General features: G+C 39.5%; 1 protein-coding gene across 4 annotated transcripts in view; it reads left to right on the top strand.

The window, feature by feature from the left end:
- The window catches only part of FYB (FYN binding protein), a 166653-nt gene that overhangs the window by 36223 nt on the left and 114312 nt on the right, over positions 1–16118 (top strand). For 2 of the 4 annotated variants that reach the window (XM_011944401.1, XM_011944400.1), the window contains exon 1: positions 14374–14537. The exons of 1 other annotated variant lie outside the window; for it this stretch is intronic. The gene's annotated coding sequence lies outside the window, so the exon portion shown is untranslated. Of the gene's footprint in view, positions 1–14373; positions 14538–16118 lie in introns of those variants that run through there. One more of the 4 variants, XM_011944397.1, reaches the window with a different exon arrangement.

The raw sequence follows: 16118 nt of genomic DNA, 5'->3' as shown, positions 1-16118 counted from the left end.
GGAATTACCTGATTTTCCAGGTGTTGTGTGTCTCAGTTCGCCTGGCTAGGAAAAGGGATTCCCTTCCCCCTTGCGCTTCCCAGGTGAGACAATGCCTCGCACAGCTTCAGCTCTCACTGGTCGGGCTGCAACAGCTGACCAGCACCGATTGTCCGGCACTCCCCAGTGAGATGACCCCAGTACCTCAGTTGAAAATGCAGAAATCACCGGTCTTCTGTGTCACTCGTGCCGGGAGTTGGAGACTGCAGCTGTTCCTATTCGGCCATCTTGCTCTGCCCTCCCCCTGCCTGGATTTAAGCATTTTAAGGATCAGTAATATTTTAATAAAAACACAAATACAATTAAACATAAATACTAGGGTACTTCTCTATTTCATTATCACTTTCTCCTGAGTTCTCGGTGGAATTTTCTAGATACTATGTAATTATTTGAAAAGGCTACTAAGACAAATAAACAAAAACAGCCTTGATGAATGACCTTTTCTCATACTCTTTATGGTTCCATGAGAAATCAGCCTTGCTGACATATGTGCTGTGGTGATGGGGCAGTGACTATGGAACTAAGTGGAAGAAGCTGTTTAAAGACCTAGAAATGAGCCTGGATATCATGCATGTGGAGTTCACAGTCAGTTTACTTAAAGAATTAGCCACAGATAACAGTAAACCCCATGTAAGCTAGAGAAAGGCCAGAGCAGTCGTTCTCAAAACGTCATCCAAAGATGCCTGGGAGTCATCAAGTCCCTTTCAGGCAACCCACAAGGTCAAAACTACCTACACAATACTACTACTATGTTACTTGTCTTTTTCACTATCACTTTCTCCTGAGTCCTCAGTGGAATTTTCTAGATACTACATAATTATCTGAAAAGGCTATTAAGATATCCTTCCCTTTTCCAACTACATATCTGTGTGAGGCCATATCTTTATATACTTCAACCAAAACAATATGCCACAACAGACTGAATGCAGAGCAAACATCAGGATACAGCTGTTTTCTATTATGCCAGACATTAAAGACATTTGTAAAAATGTACAATTCCATGCCTCTCACAAAAAGTTTTGCTTTAGAAAATACATTTTTCATAGAAGTTTTATGTTAATATGTAATGATTTATTGTTATTTTAAATGCATTAATAAGTAAATGAAAGTTTTATCAGTTATTACCAATGTTAACAAAAGCACTTTGGGGTCTGCCGATCATTTTTAAGCATTCAATGGTCTTGGAACCAAAGAGTTGGGAACCACTGCTCTAGAAGATGGTGAGTACAAATATAAAGCAACTGGACTCCTAAGCAATGATTAACTGAAGAAAGAATAAAGCCAATAAAACCCTGTTACTAATCTGGCCAGGAGACTCTGCTAAGGTTGCTCACCTTGGTTCTTCATCCAGTCAACTAATTACCCACAGCTTTTTCAGGGCTACATCTAAGTCTTACTTCCTTCTCATAAACCAAACCATTTATTTGCCCAGCCAAATATTTGCTAGCTCTTTCCCGTTGCATACAAACTTTTAAAAATGAAATGTTTATGCTAAAATGTCATACTTTACAGTGGCTTTAAATGAGGATTTAATTTCAATTTGAGAGGATAGCTGGGTCTGTGGGCAGCCTGAACACCATTTCTGAGACCTGCTGCACATCTGTGGGTTATTGCAAGGAGAAGAGGTAGAGTGGCTCCCAGAGCAGCCCTGACTCACCTTCCTGGTAGCTTATTCATTTCTTTAGTTTCATGTGACTTACATTTCCAGGTAATATGAGCTACTGATGCCAGAAAAGTTTATATTAAATGTTCCTTTTTTTACAAACATGCAACCTTCATTTTGATCAAAGCTGACTACTGAAGGAGATTGGTATGCATGCGTGTGTATGTGTATATGTGTGTGCATGTTCTGAAACAGGTATCTTTCTGTCTTGCTCTTTCAGCCACTCTTATCTTTGGCTCAGAGAAAGTTGAGCCAAACTTGGTGTGGCTCACCATTGTTCATTGTTCTACACTGACCTGTTTCTCAAGAGCTCAGAGCTAAGGCAAATAGTTTGATGATATACTTTTCTTCTGCACCCCTGAATCTTCTCTTCTCTCTTAAACATGCCTACATTCACTTTTTTTTTAAGTCCCATCACTATGTAAAAATATATTATTACTTCGGTGAGTCAGCCTTACCTAGAAAATCCTTCAAAGGCATCATTCACAAGGCTGATATTGGCACTGCGGTCTAATGACTGAAACTCAGCTGGACAGGGTGCAGCTGAGAATTGCTGACTCTGTGGGAATTTAGACTTCCCTGTCTCAGTTCTCCCCTCTGTGAAAGAAAAATAGCTCTCTGCACTTCTGTTTACCTCCCAGTCACATAAGAATTTTGAGAAATAATTAGTGTCTGAGTACCTCCTTATTAGCACTCTTTCTCCTGTTGTTTGCACTAATCTCCTGGTCTCAAAGCCTGCAAAATCCTACCCATTTTTCAAGTAGCATTTCAGGAGCACTCTAACGTGTAATAATTTCTTATGACTGGGCTGTTTATTACATGCTTGAAATATACTACCCTGTAATAGTCATTGTACTATGAATTTTCCAGAAATATATCATCTGTTTTTCCAAATAGTCTTGGGTTTCTTGAGAGAAGAGATTTTTTTCTTATACAACTTCGACCATAGCACCTAATAGAAAGCTTTGTAACCCAAAAGGTACTCAGCACATTTAGAGAGAAAAGATGGGCCAACCATGTATTTTGTACTTGCCATGTGCCAAGCTCTATGCCAGGGGCTTTTGAATGTGTTCCCTAATTCAATTCATGGACTTGAGGCTGGAAATGGGGACATGACTTGTCCAAGGTAACACAGAAATTCCAGGGCAACAGCAGCTGAAGCTGCTCTGAGCTAAGTACTTTTTTCCATTCCTTCAAACCGCCTCCCGGAATAAACATGTCTTGATAATAGCTCTTCCTCCTCATTATCTTTATTTCTTCCTCCTTGTTCTAATCAATATTAATATAATGATATAACACTTTAGTATATTTTCCTTTTTAAATGGAAAGATATTTGCACAAGATTATGCTCCATTTTTATTACGGTTGGCCTGGGACAATCAATCATTCCATTCACTCTACTAATATTGTATGTACGTGTGTATGTATGTATATGTGTGTGTGTGTGTGTGTGTGTGTATACTGAGACAGGGAAGTCTAAGTTCCCACAGTGTCAGCAATTCTCAGCTACACCCTGTGCAGTTAGGTTTCAGTCATTAGACTGCAATGCCAACATCAGCCTTGTGGATGATGCCTTTGAAGGGGTGTCTAGGTAAGGCCAACTCACTGAAGTAATAATACATTTTTACATAGTGATAGGACTTTAAAAAAAGTGACTGTAAGCATGTTTAAGACAGAAGAGAAGCTGCAGGGATGTGGAAGAATATATATACACACACACACACACATACACACACGTATATACACATATATACACACACACACATATATATACACACACATATATATATGCTGTGACAAATTACCATGAATTTAGTGGCCTAAAGCAACACAAATTTATTGTCTTATAGTTCTGGAGGTCAGAAGTCTGCAAGCCTCTGAGGCATGGGCAGAGCTGTGCTTCTTCTGGAGGTTCCGGGGGAGGCTCCATTTCTTTGCCTCTTCCAGCTTCCAGAGGCTGCCTGCATTCCTCAGCTCATGGCCTTATTCCCATCTTGAAAGCCAACAATAGCTGATCAAGTCTTTAGTCTTTCTCAGCTGCATCACTCTGACACTGGCCCTCCTGCCATCTGCTTCCATGTATAATGATCCTTACGGTTACTCGGGTCCTCCCAAAATAATCCAGAGTAATCGTCTCATTTTAAGATTCTTAACCTAATTGCTCTCCTGCAAATTCCCCCTTGCTATATAAGGTAGCATACTCACAGTTCCTGGGATATGGAGGTGGACATCCTTTGGGAGATGGGGACATTATTTTGTTTACCTCGCTATAGGAAGAGTTTAGTTATGTTGGAAGCAGTATAAAGTACTTCAGAGATTCCCGATCTTGATTTGCCCATTAGAACCATCTGAGAGCTCTGAAGACTGCAGATGCCCAGACACCTCACCCAAGTACTGTGATTTAATTGAACCACATGGGCCCGGCTGTCAGCATTTGGTAAAATGACCCTCAGGTTATTCTCTTGTGAAGCCTTGCAAAGCCAGCTTTTAGAATCACTGGGTGTATTTAACAAAGTGGATCTGGGCCATTATACAGACTTAAGTTTCAAGACCTCTTCTGCCTTTTAGGCAACTCACTTTACCTCTCTAAACCGGAGTGCCCTTATCGCTAAAATATGCATAATTGTCACCTTGGCAATATTATGAGGATTAAATGAGGCAATCTGTATAAATTCCCTGCACCTTGCCTGGAATATGTTAATCCCACAATAAAGGTAGCTATTAATCATTGTTTGACCTTCATACAGTAAGTCAAATCATATCCCTAAGTTAAGGCAGACATAAATGTCAAAAGTGAGTATCAAAGGATGTACCCCCAACTCACCCGCCTTGGTCAGACTCAAAGGAGTTTAGAGTTTCAACTAATTCTGGAAATGGACACAGTTCAGGCGAGTTACTAGTTTCCACTGTCATTTTATTTAAGTCTGGACAATGGCTGATTTCTCCTCGGGTTTTCTTTTTTTATAGTCACTCTCTTAACACTGCAGAGAATGAGTGTATAGAACAAATTAGCTTCGCATTTCGTGCAAGCAGCTTGTTGTCTGCATTTCTCTACCGGGGAATGGTGGACATCAATCTCATCCCAACAAACTCAGAGCCCTACTGTGTTTTACATGGATCCTTTAGTAAGGGAGTATCAGCCCCTGTCTTCTAAAATATTCATCCACTGTTCCCTGGGTCGTGAGTCCCAGGCTCCTTTTGATAGCCCCAGTCCCATTCTGGCCAAGGCAGGACATTGAATCAGGACAGACCCCAGTCCTGGGATCACAGCCATACTCTTCACACAGAGAGATGAGATCTTCTGCCACCGTAAGACAAAGCCTTGTTACTATCTCATTTTATTTTCATGCATTACAAAAAAAAAAGTTATAGTGGATAAAAGAACCATCCTAATTTTATCATGAGGGAAAGCTGTGTTTAGGTAAAAGTCCCAAAGTGGCCATCAACTGTAATACTCTAATTGTGTTTTAAAATTTATTAGCTCCCAGAACCAAAAAGGAGGAAAGATTACATTATAATTCAGAGATCTTGCTTTATTAGCTTTCAGAGTGAGAAAAAAAAAAAAAAAAAAACAGGAAGGGAAGTTTGTCTTGATTTTCTTCGGCTAGCCTCTTTCTTTAACCACTGGGGAATAACGGGGAAATACAGTATCAAAAAATGTTGACCCTGGTGATTTGAAATTAAAATCAATGATTCCTAATATTCAATAGTATTCAAGAAAACTGGAGTCTTACAATTCTACTTCCACTTCCTTCAGTTCTGGAAAGAAACTGACAGCACATTACTGTAGGTGACAACTTTTCCAAAGTTGGCATGTCCATGGTACAAAATATTTGTGGCTATCTTTGTCCCATGAAGGGTAGACACATTTTGGTTTGTTTGTTTTGGGAAATTTTTACAAACAGAAAAACAGAATATATAAGAAACAACAATGTATTCATCACTAAGAACTGGCAAAGATTTTGTCATCTTTGCTTAAAGTCTTTCTAATATGAAAAGAATAAACATTATATATAAAGTTGAAATTCAGTCATAATTCTTCCTCAGGCCTATTTCTTGCCATTGCTTCCCAAAGATAGTCTCTATCATGATTTCACTGTGTTTCCTTTGAAATTACTTATCTATCTACCAACCAAGTGTATCCTATTCATCCTGATTTGTATGACCAGGACCCCAGATCCTAGAAGGTGGAAATAATATTATTGCTCTTGTTAAAAGTTATCCTTTGTCTCTGAGTTTTTCATCTCTTATTCCAATCTGATCATTGATCTTAGAGAGATGCACTGGGCTTTATATGTGTGTCAAGAATGGAAACAGCGTATATGTCTTACCCAAGCCTTCTGTTCCCAATTCCCAGTTGGCCCTCGCAAGGTGAAAGGTCTTCCCCGGTGAAAAACATTTTGGGTCAATCTTATGGCATTCAAGAAAAACAATTCTATAAAGAGAATCAGGAGGAGAATTTCAAAGTCTCATGACTCAATGAGGCCTGATAAAGGAAAGTTTTATATGTGCTATTAAGGAGTTGAATTTTTTTCTGTTATGGATTGCAAACCAAATGCCTACTCGGTTCAGGCAGATGACATCAACGAGGGAAGCCATTATAGCAAACTATGGAGGCTTTTCAGAGCTCCAACAAACTGTTGCATCAGAGAATCAGACTTTTCATGGAAAGCTAGAAATCTGCATCATCACATGAAATCACTCTAGTGTTTATATTTTCTCATTTTTAAAAATTAAAATCTACAGAAAAGCTTAAACAACAATACAACACACATCTATATCCCCTTCATCTAGATTTATCCCAAATTGTTAATGTTTTGCCACATAATGTGTGTATATAAATTATTTCCTAAGCGATTTGAATACAAGTTGTGCAAATGACAATTCGTTCTTACAGATCTTTGCATGCACCTCCTAAGAATAAGAACATTCTCTAGTTTAACCACAATACTATTGTCATCCCCTAAGAAAAATAATAATTTCATACCATTTAATTGCCCATATTGAAATTTCTCCAGTTGTACCAAAATTATCTTACCAACTTTTTTTGTGCAAACCAGAATCCAACCAAGAGTTATGTATTACACTTGATGTTTACATCTTTTTGGTATATTTTAATCTAGGCAAGTTTCTCCATCATTTTATGCCTTTCCAAACTACTTTTAATTGATTTATATGAATGTATGTGTATGTGTGTGAATTTATGTGAATGCATATGTGTTTGCACACACAGAGATGCAACAAAAACAGGTCTGAAGACCAGATTTATGCTGTGAGTTTTATTCTCTGCACCCAGAAATAGTCTATCAAAAGTCCCAGAGACAAAAGTGGAAAGATAAGAGATAGAGAATGCCTTCTTTTATTGACATTTATTGATGGCCCCAGCACCTAATGCTGTACTAAACTCTAAGAATGACAAATGAAAGTCACTTTGAGGAGGAAGCTAGTTATAATAGCAGTTTGCCAGGTGCCACCCTAAGCCTACTAAATCTGGAATCTGCACTTTTAGAATCTCCTCTGGTTATTTTTATGAACACTAAAGTTTGAGAACTACTATTCTAAAGACACACAGGAAATTCAAGAAGTGAACTCTACCTCTGACAAGATCTAGTAGAATGAAGATGTAAAATGCTATTATACGATGCAATACATACTCTGAAAGGGTCAAAGGAGACTTTGATGGAGGAGGTGAAATTCTAGCTGAGTTTGAAAAAGGGTAGATTAACAAAGGGTAAGACAATGGGGGAAGAAGATATGAAGTCAGAGAAGTAAAAGCAATGCCACCTGCAAGTGAAGAGGTAGTAAGGTCTGATGAAGGAAATGGTTGAATGTACTCTTAAAGAGTTGATTTTTTTTTTTCTCTAAAGGTTTGGAAAACTAGTGAAAGGCTTGAGCAAATATCGTCCAGTTGATCACAGGAAGATCATGTTGACAATCCTGCAAAGAAAGGATTAGAGGCAGAACAATTCCATCGGAAGCCACTGCAGTTAAAAAGGCAGGAAATGATGAAGGTAGTTCACTGAGACAGGAGGAAAAAGGCTGGATTCAAACAACACTGGGGACACAGCAGCAACAGGGCATGCTGATTAGACATGAACATGTGAGTCAGAGAAAGGAGTCTAAAGCCAATCCTCAGCTCACCTTTCAGTTTTGTGTGGATACTGCCTGTTGGACATTCAGGGGAAAATGTCCCTTACATGGTGACTTAGCCAGGAGAGCAATGATGAGACCCTCAGAAGTGTGCACCAGGGACCCATAAGAGGCCTGCTGCAGGGGCAAAATGCTGTGAGGAAATAAGCCTTGGATCAGACTGTGGGCTGGGTGCACACTTGCATGCTGAGCAAAGGAACTTGTTAACACTATTTAAAAAGTGGAACCAACCAGTGGTGAACATTGCAGTTTTATTGAAAGATCCCTGTATGCTTTGCCTACTTCTAGTGCTATGATTTTCTCTCTCCATTCTTTTTATCAGTTGCCTCCAAAATAAAGTAAATATCTCAGGAGGAGGGTTCAAGACAGTTCATTGGACATGAAGAGAAATTGTTAGAAATCTTATGTTTTAAAAACCTCCTTTATTTTCTATTTTTGTTTGCATTTTATAATGGTTAAAGTATATTCATAATATATGTGTATGTTGTTCAAAGAAAAAGTTAGTACAAGATAAATTTGACAGTTTATTTGAATAAAAAAAACAATTCATGAATCGGGCAGCATCAGAACCACAAGAGGTTCAGAAAACTCCACCCCCCCTGCATGGACAGTGAGTTTTCATAGGTGCACTAAGAAAAAAGACAAAGAAAATATATTTGACTGGTTAGAGCAAAAAGACTAGTTACAGGTTAGCTGGCAGTATCTGATTGGTAAAGTCTTTACTTAGAAATTAGTTGACCATTCCAATTGGTAAAGTTTATTTTATTGTTTACATTGGACTTTGGTTTGCTAACATAAAAACATAAAACTCTGGAGCTGTCCCAGCCTAATGTTGTCAATTAAAATGTTTTAACAGACACACACACACGACACACACATTTATATACATACATGTATATATGGGTTCATTAATAAATATTCACAGTTTTGCAGTGCATACTCAAATATATTTTACTGCTAGCTATACAAAACCAAAAATCTTCAGTGACCACTCTTCCACATGGTAGAAAGTCAGGAGGAGATTCAAGGATGTGAAGTGGGGAAGCAGACGCAGTTCTCATACCTCTGCTTCTCAAAGATTGTTGACATCTTTTATAAGGTTTTTTCCACTAATAAAACCCCATGTAGCAAAAACCTCTGGAAGGTATTCAAGTCCTTTATAACTTTCCCTAATGTAAATGTATTTCTAGAATTTTAGAAGCTTGGAGGTGGAAAAATCTCTGATGTTAACCAAGTAGTTTCCTACTTGGAAGAAAGCAGGAAGAATGAGCAGGTTAGAGGAAAGAGGTCGAGGTCAGAAGGATTTAGGGAGAGGTAAGTAGAGAAAAGCCACTTTTTACACATTAAATAGAAGCCAGCCTGCAGCTTGCAGATGATAATGTTTCTCTGATATGTTTGCATGAGTGTTGAGTTGCGTAAGGGGAAGCAGCTGTTAAAGTCAAAGCAAATAAGCAGAACCCATTTATTTTCTTCTCTCCTACACAGTCTATTCTCATCCTAATGTGTTTGGGCACTGAGTGATTTCTGACAACAGACAATGAGCTCACTAGAGGAATACATACCTTTAATGAACTGTGATCAGGATGTGATTGGCTTAAAGACAGAGCTCTTGACAACTCAACATATGTTGGCAGGGCAACGACAAGCTTCCAGAAAGGCGTGGACTCATCAGAGCTTCACCTGCTGCTTGTTAGTCTGGAGCAGTGGCGAAGCCTGGGAAGCTATCCCTGGGTGAGCAAGCAGAAGGTGGCAGCCCTCCCCCATCTGTCTTCACAGGACGTCCAATCCCTGTAGTAAGGAAAACCGTCAGGACTGTGCTAAAGGCTGACTGGAGGCCAAACCATTTCACTTGCAAACACATTCATGATTTGTTTTCTGACTAAGTCACTGGAGGCTTTTATCTGGCATAGCAGAGCTGGCTTGGCCACCAGAAGCAGATCACCTTTCCGTGAAAGATGGCTGGAATGGCCATCATCTTCGTGTTATTTGCTCCTTTAAGAATATTAACTTTATCATTTTTTTAATTGCAGAAAAATATAATTGCTAGTAAGTACAACAATAAGTCCAGTATTTAATTTAGAAGACAGAGAAGCAAGCATATTGACAAGTGATAGTCATGAACAGGCTGACACCTCAAAGTCGTCATTATACGGAGCAGACAGCACAGGATAGAGTTTCTCCACCTGGAGAAGAGGGGAGTGTGGCATGAGATAGGAACAGGAGGAAATTTGGGCTGGGGTATAAAGACAGAAATTCTTATATCTGAAATGGATACTTGATACTGGGAGTAGTGAGTTGAGAATAAGCTGATCTTCTCTATCTCTACTACACCCACCCCCACTCTCATTCTCTTACCTAGGGTTTTATTTCCTTGTATTGCACAATACAGCTGCACTGGATAGGGAAGTGGAAACCTAGTTTTCATATCCACAAAGAATGAGTTACTCATTGAGACATTCATCATTTGCTTAGAATTACTCTTGCATGGGGCAATGGAAGCCCTAAACATTTAATAAAATATCCAGAAGCACTGAGGTGTTAGCTATGATTCTGTAGCAGATATAAGACCAAAAACTTTATTTCAGAAGGCTTTGAATTTTTTTTTAATTTAATTGTTCAAGTTTCCCTGTAATTTATGAAGGCCTTTAGTGAATAGCCACAAAAATAATGAAAACTTCATATTCAAATAATAACGTAATATTAAATTATTGGTTTCCTTTAGAAACATAATGCAAGTAATTCTTTCCAACTTCACCTTCTATTAACACCATCTCAAGAAGGACTATATGTAAAGGAAAATATGCTCCTCATATTTTTGTGTTTTCCTCTAAATGATAGGGGAAAATATTAGTACTATATGGTGTCTTAAAGTCTTACATTAATTTGCCAGTTCAGAAAATTGATTGCATGTAGCCAAAGCATGTAGTAAAATAGCTTTGCATCAAAAGCAATGCTTTTGCTTTTATTTTTTATTTTTAAATTTAATTTTATTTTAAGTTCCAGTGTACGTGTACAGGACATGCAGGTGTGTTACATAGGTTAATGTGTGCCATGGTGGTTTGCTGCACCTATAAACCCATCACCTGGGTATTAAGCCCAGCATGCATTAGCTATTTTTCCTGATGCTCTCCTCTCCACTGCCCTCCCCCGACAGACCCCAGTGCGTGTTGTTCCCCTTCCTCTTTTACTGATTATAAGACACATAACACAGAGCGACAAAGGGGAGAATCAAATGTAATTATCAGCATCATCATCTTGTAATCAAATAATATTCTTGCACAAATTTTCCTTTGTGAGTAAAGATTTTATTAAAATAGAAAAATGAATGTTTATTGCTATGTAATAATAAGTAAAGCTCAAAATAAGATAAATTTCAGCAAGTATCTATACTTCCACTTATTTCAGAAACATACCATATTACTAAACTCAGCTCATAACATTTTAGTTGTTTTTATTAAATCTTCAGACCGTTCAGACACTACTAAGCATAGAGACCATTCATATCAAATGAAACTTTCAATTTTTTAAATTAAAACTTTCTAAATGTGTACACTTCTTTTCTTCCTTTTTGGAAAGCAAACTTTTAAAAATGTATATACTTTGAGGACACAGAGGCTGAGAGACATAAATTGCAGGGCTCACCTTTCCTTTCCTAGGACAAATTTATTTAAAAAAAAGTAACAGCCCTACAAACCAGGAAGCTACCCTTGGCCTCTAATAAATTAATTTACTCAATGTTTATAAAGTGCCTTCTGTGTGCCTGGCGATGTACTAGAAGCTAGAAATCCAGGACAAATAAGCCACAGTTACCACCAACCCTTAAGGAACTCATGATCTAGTGAGAAAGACAGACATGTCTCCAACAACTAAAACAGAGTACAAGACGCCAGAACTCAGAAGGCCTTACCCAGTCTTGTGGGACAAAGTTCAAAAGAAGATGATATCTACACTGGGCTTTGGAGCATGAGCAGGAGTGAGCCAGGTGAAAAAGGAGAGGGGGCAGTACATTTCCTGAAGACAAGGTGTGTTGCTCACTTTTGGTGGATTGTTTATTTTATTTTATTTTACTTTATTTTATTTTATTTTATTTTACTTTGTTTTATTTTATTTTATTTTATTTTATTTTAATTTTTGAGACAGTCTTGCTGTTGTTGGCCTGGGCTGAAGTGTAATGCTGCAATCTTAGCTCACTGCAACCTCTGCCTCCTGGGTTCCAGCAATTCTCCTGTCTCAGCCTCCTGAGTAGCTGGAATTACAAGCATGCAGCACCACCACGCCCAGCTAATATTTGGATTTTTTAGTAGAGACAGGGTTTCACCATGCTGGCCAGGCTGCTCTCAAACTCCTGACCTCAGGTGACCCACCCTCCTGGGCCTCCCAAAGTGCTGGGATTACAGGCATGAGCCACCTAGAGGTTGGCAGAGAGGAGAAGAAAAACAAATAATCCCAAATTCCAATTAGGCTTCCTTCACGGCCCAAGATCAACTGTCTCATATTAGGTAAAGTCTTCCTCAACTCTTCTGCCCCAATGCAGAAGGAATTACACATTCCTGGGTATTTCCAGGGGCCTTTATTCGTACTTTGAGCTTAACACTCATCACAGTGTGTCATGGTTAGTTATACAGTGTCTATCTCTATAGTGGTTATAATATATGTTTGGTTGCAGCAAAAGAGACGCAACATAACACTGATTTTTAAAAGTTAAATGTCTTTCCTCCTGTTCCCTTCTTTATAGCCATCTAGCAAAATCCAGTGATGATGGGGTTGTCTCCTGTGTCGGGGGCCAGGTCCTTCTATCTTCTGGCTCCATCATGCCTAGAGTATTACCTTAGTCATCACTGGATCAGAAGAGCTCAGGCCCCCACAGCATCCCAGCCAGCTGGGAGGAGAAAGCTTGATGGGGCCCTCTTTTGGGGCACCACCAAGAAGCTACATAGATCCCTTCTGCATAGATCTCATTGACTAAAACTTAACCATGTGGCCAAATCTAATGGCAAGAGGGACTAGAAAATGCCTTGTCCTGTGTAGCCGTGGGCCAGGTGAAAAGCCAAAGATTTCTTAGGATAGAATAAGCATCCTAAACTTTTGGCAAACTTTTTCTATCATTTAGAGGAAAATATAAAAAAAAAGGACTAGATAGTAAATATTTCAGGCCATATACGATCTCAGCCATGTCATCATCATTGTTGTCATCACTGTCTTCTTTTGCTTCTTCTCCCTCTTCTTACAATTCTTAAAAAAATGTAAATTCTTAGCCTGAGGTCTGAACAAAACATTCTACAGGCCAGATTTGGCACGTGGGCCGTAGTTTGCTGACCCCACTACTCTGTAAGAAGGGAAAATCATACTGGGAGGAAAGTGACCATCTCTGGCATAACGTCTGTAAGATTATAAGCCATTGAGAGGAAAATCCTCGTCTTCTCCATCTTTCTAGTTTTGGGCAGTGCTTGACCCACACAGTAAGTGTTTGATGTTTATGAATGAATGAGTAGAAGGAAGGTGGGGGAGGTTAATTTCACAACCACAATTTGTTAAAATCTCATTTAGTCCCAATAGTAGCCTCTGTTTTGGGGGGTTTCTTTTCTTTTCTTTTCTCTTTTTCTTTTCTTTTTTCTCTTTTATTTTTTCTTTTCTCTTTCTTTCTTTCTTTTTCTTTCTTTCTTTCTTTTTTCTCTTTTTTTTTTTCTGTCTTTCTTTCTTCTTCTTTTTTCCCCTTCAGGCAGGATCTTGCTCTGTTACCCAGGTTGGAGTGCAATGGTGGTACAATCATAGCTCACTGAAGCTTTGAACTCCTGTGCTCAAGCAATCTTCCCACCTCAGCCTCCCAGTGTCTGGGGCTACAGGCATGCACCATCACACTTGGCTAATGTTTTTATAGTTTTGTAGAGACATGGTCTCACCATGTTGTCCAGACTGGTCTTGAACTCCTGGTCTCAAGCAATCCTCCTGCCTCAGCCTTCCAAAGTACTGGGATTAAGGCATGACCCACTGCACTCTGCCCCGATGATAGTCTTTTCACGTGGATTATCAAATAAATACTCCATTTCTTCTAGCCTGAAGAATAGTCTAACTGAGACTCGACAGAGTGAGTCTAGTGGGCTTTCCAGCACACGAGTGACCACCCTTCGGTTGATATGGTCAAGCACCCCACTTTACCTCCTGACCTCAGGTGCAGTTATGTTCCAAATATTCCACATGCTCCAGTGGACCTTTCTAATTGTAAGCATCCCCCTATGGCCCCCACTGCAGGTGACACCTCTGGGTGTGTGGGAAGATTGTAGATCCAAAGAACTTACAGCTTCTTCCTCTTGAATAAATATGGTGGAAGGCAGGCGAACCTTGTTTTGGTTTTACCCTTTTAAATATCACATGCTTGGTGGGAATGTCAGCAGAAGTATCCAGGCTGAACAGACACTTTTAAGTTCCCCTTTCTCCTCCTTCTTACTCAATATCCTGAGGGCATAATAGAACTTTTCTTGTCTAAGTTTGCCTGGTCGGGGGAGGGAGGTGTGGCTCACTCAACCACTGCCCTGAACAAAACCCTGCCAGGCATCAGAAGACTCCGTAGTTCTTGAGTTCCACATGCAGAGCAGATGCAACAGCAAAAAGTGAGTGGGTCCCAGACCCTGGCCCAGGAAGATCCACTAAAGGAGGCCATCCTTCCGCCTTATTCTGCAGGAGTCAGGTAACAGATATGCCTAGGTTTCTTCTTTCAAATAAATGTGTAATTCTTTATAGCAGGAAAAAAGCACCACTTCCAAATTCTGGCACACAGACTGTACTAGCTAAATAACTGAAGGAAATGCATGTTCTGTTGGAAAATAGCAAAGGAGATGAACATGAGACACTAAAACTCAGCCTCATTGTAGCCAAAAGGATGATAAGCAGATAAAAATGTGGCCAGGAATGCGTCTGTCACTTGCTGTTTCGTAACTGGATAAGGCCTCTCATGTGTTCTTGTTGGAACCTCTGGTGCCACTAGTGTTGAATAATGTCTTGCAGTGAAACCAGAAACAAGGTTTTATTGCCAACGGAGCTGGGCACAGATGATTTATTTCATCCTGTTTTCTAACAAACATGTGTCCATCCTTTTGATAAGAAAGAGTAACTTTCCATTTCCTCCAAACCTGGCAGGAGGCAGGGATTCGTGTGAGATTTCTACTTAGACTAAAGAAAGGGACTATACTGCCATCAATTATGCCTTCTCAGAAGGAAGCCTGGCAAACTGGATAAATGATGACAAACAGCTGCAAATCAGCCAAGGAGGCCTTTCAAAGCAACCAACAACTCCAAATTTTCATCGGAACCTTTGCCTCTCTTGTATACATTGCTGATTCTTCTGAAAAATTCACAAGGTCTTTCCCCCCTCTATTTAACTTGATTTGCAGTGAAGTAATTAATAGAAAATGGGCCTCTGACTCTGCTTTCTATTAGCTGTGTGACTTTGGGAGAGCCACTTAACCTCTCTATGTCTCAGTTTTCTCATCTAAATATGGCGATGATAATAGAACTTATCTCATGGAGTTGTTGAGGGGAAAAAACCATATACACTTTTTGAATACTAATGTAAAATAATAGATTATTAATATTCACCATTTTAAATATTTTTGCATTAAATACAAATAATTCTGTGTGGAAAGCAGACGGGTTTATCACAGGAAGGGTGAAGCTGCGGCTGTGTTTTTCTGCCCATGCTATGGGAATGCCAGCGGAGGTTTTAAGTAGAGCAAAACGTCCCCATGCAAGGTGAGACACACGCACTTCAAATAGTCCAATGCCTTAAGAAATTAATCGTAAGTGATAGGTGAGGGGGAGGAGGATAAGGTTGCTCTTTCCAATAAAACTACTTATTTTATGATGTGCCATTAAAGGTGATCCTGAATATCAAAAGGAGTTATGGTGCACTTAAGGCACCCCATGGAAAAGTTGACCATCTGTTTCAAAAAGGAAAGGCTAACATGGATTCCGTTTCCCTTGAGAAATTATTGTAAAGGTTGAAATCCACACTGCCTGATTGTCATGTCCATCATTTGTTTACTACCATTGGGCTTCAAATTCCCCCCAGCTTCTGCTGTAGTCCAGAGGGTTGGCAGCTCGCCGCAGCTGATTTCCCCGGCAATGCGACACCTTGCAAGTTGCGGCTGCTTCATAGAGCAATCACACTGACATCTAGTGGTTCAGAGAGTAAGTGCAGGCGGTGGCTTTGAAGCTTTTACCAGCCTCAATGTGCTTTTAAAACCACATTTTCCACCATTTATACAATATG

This window comes from Colobus angolensis, unplaced genomic scaffold (genome assembly GCF_000951035.1).
Source record: "Colobus angolensis palliatus isolate OR3802 unplaced genomic scaffold, Cang.pa_1.0 Scaffold230, whole genome shotgun sequence".
In the NCBI taxonomy this organism is placed as follows: Eukaryota; Metazoa; Chordata; class Mammalia; order Primates; family Cercopithecidae; genus Colobus; species Colobus angolensis.
The sequence above is the reverse complement of the archived record's forward strand: the minus strand, read 5'-3'. Positions and strand labels throughout refer to the sequence as shown.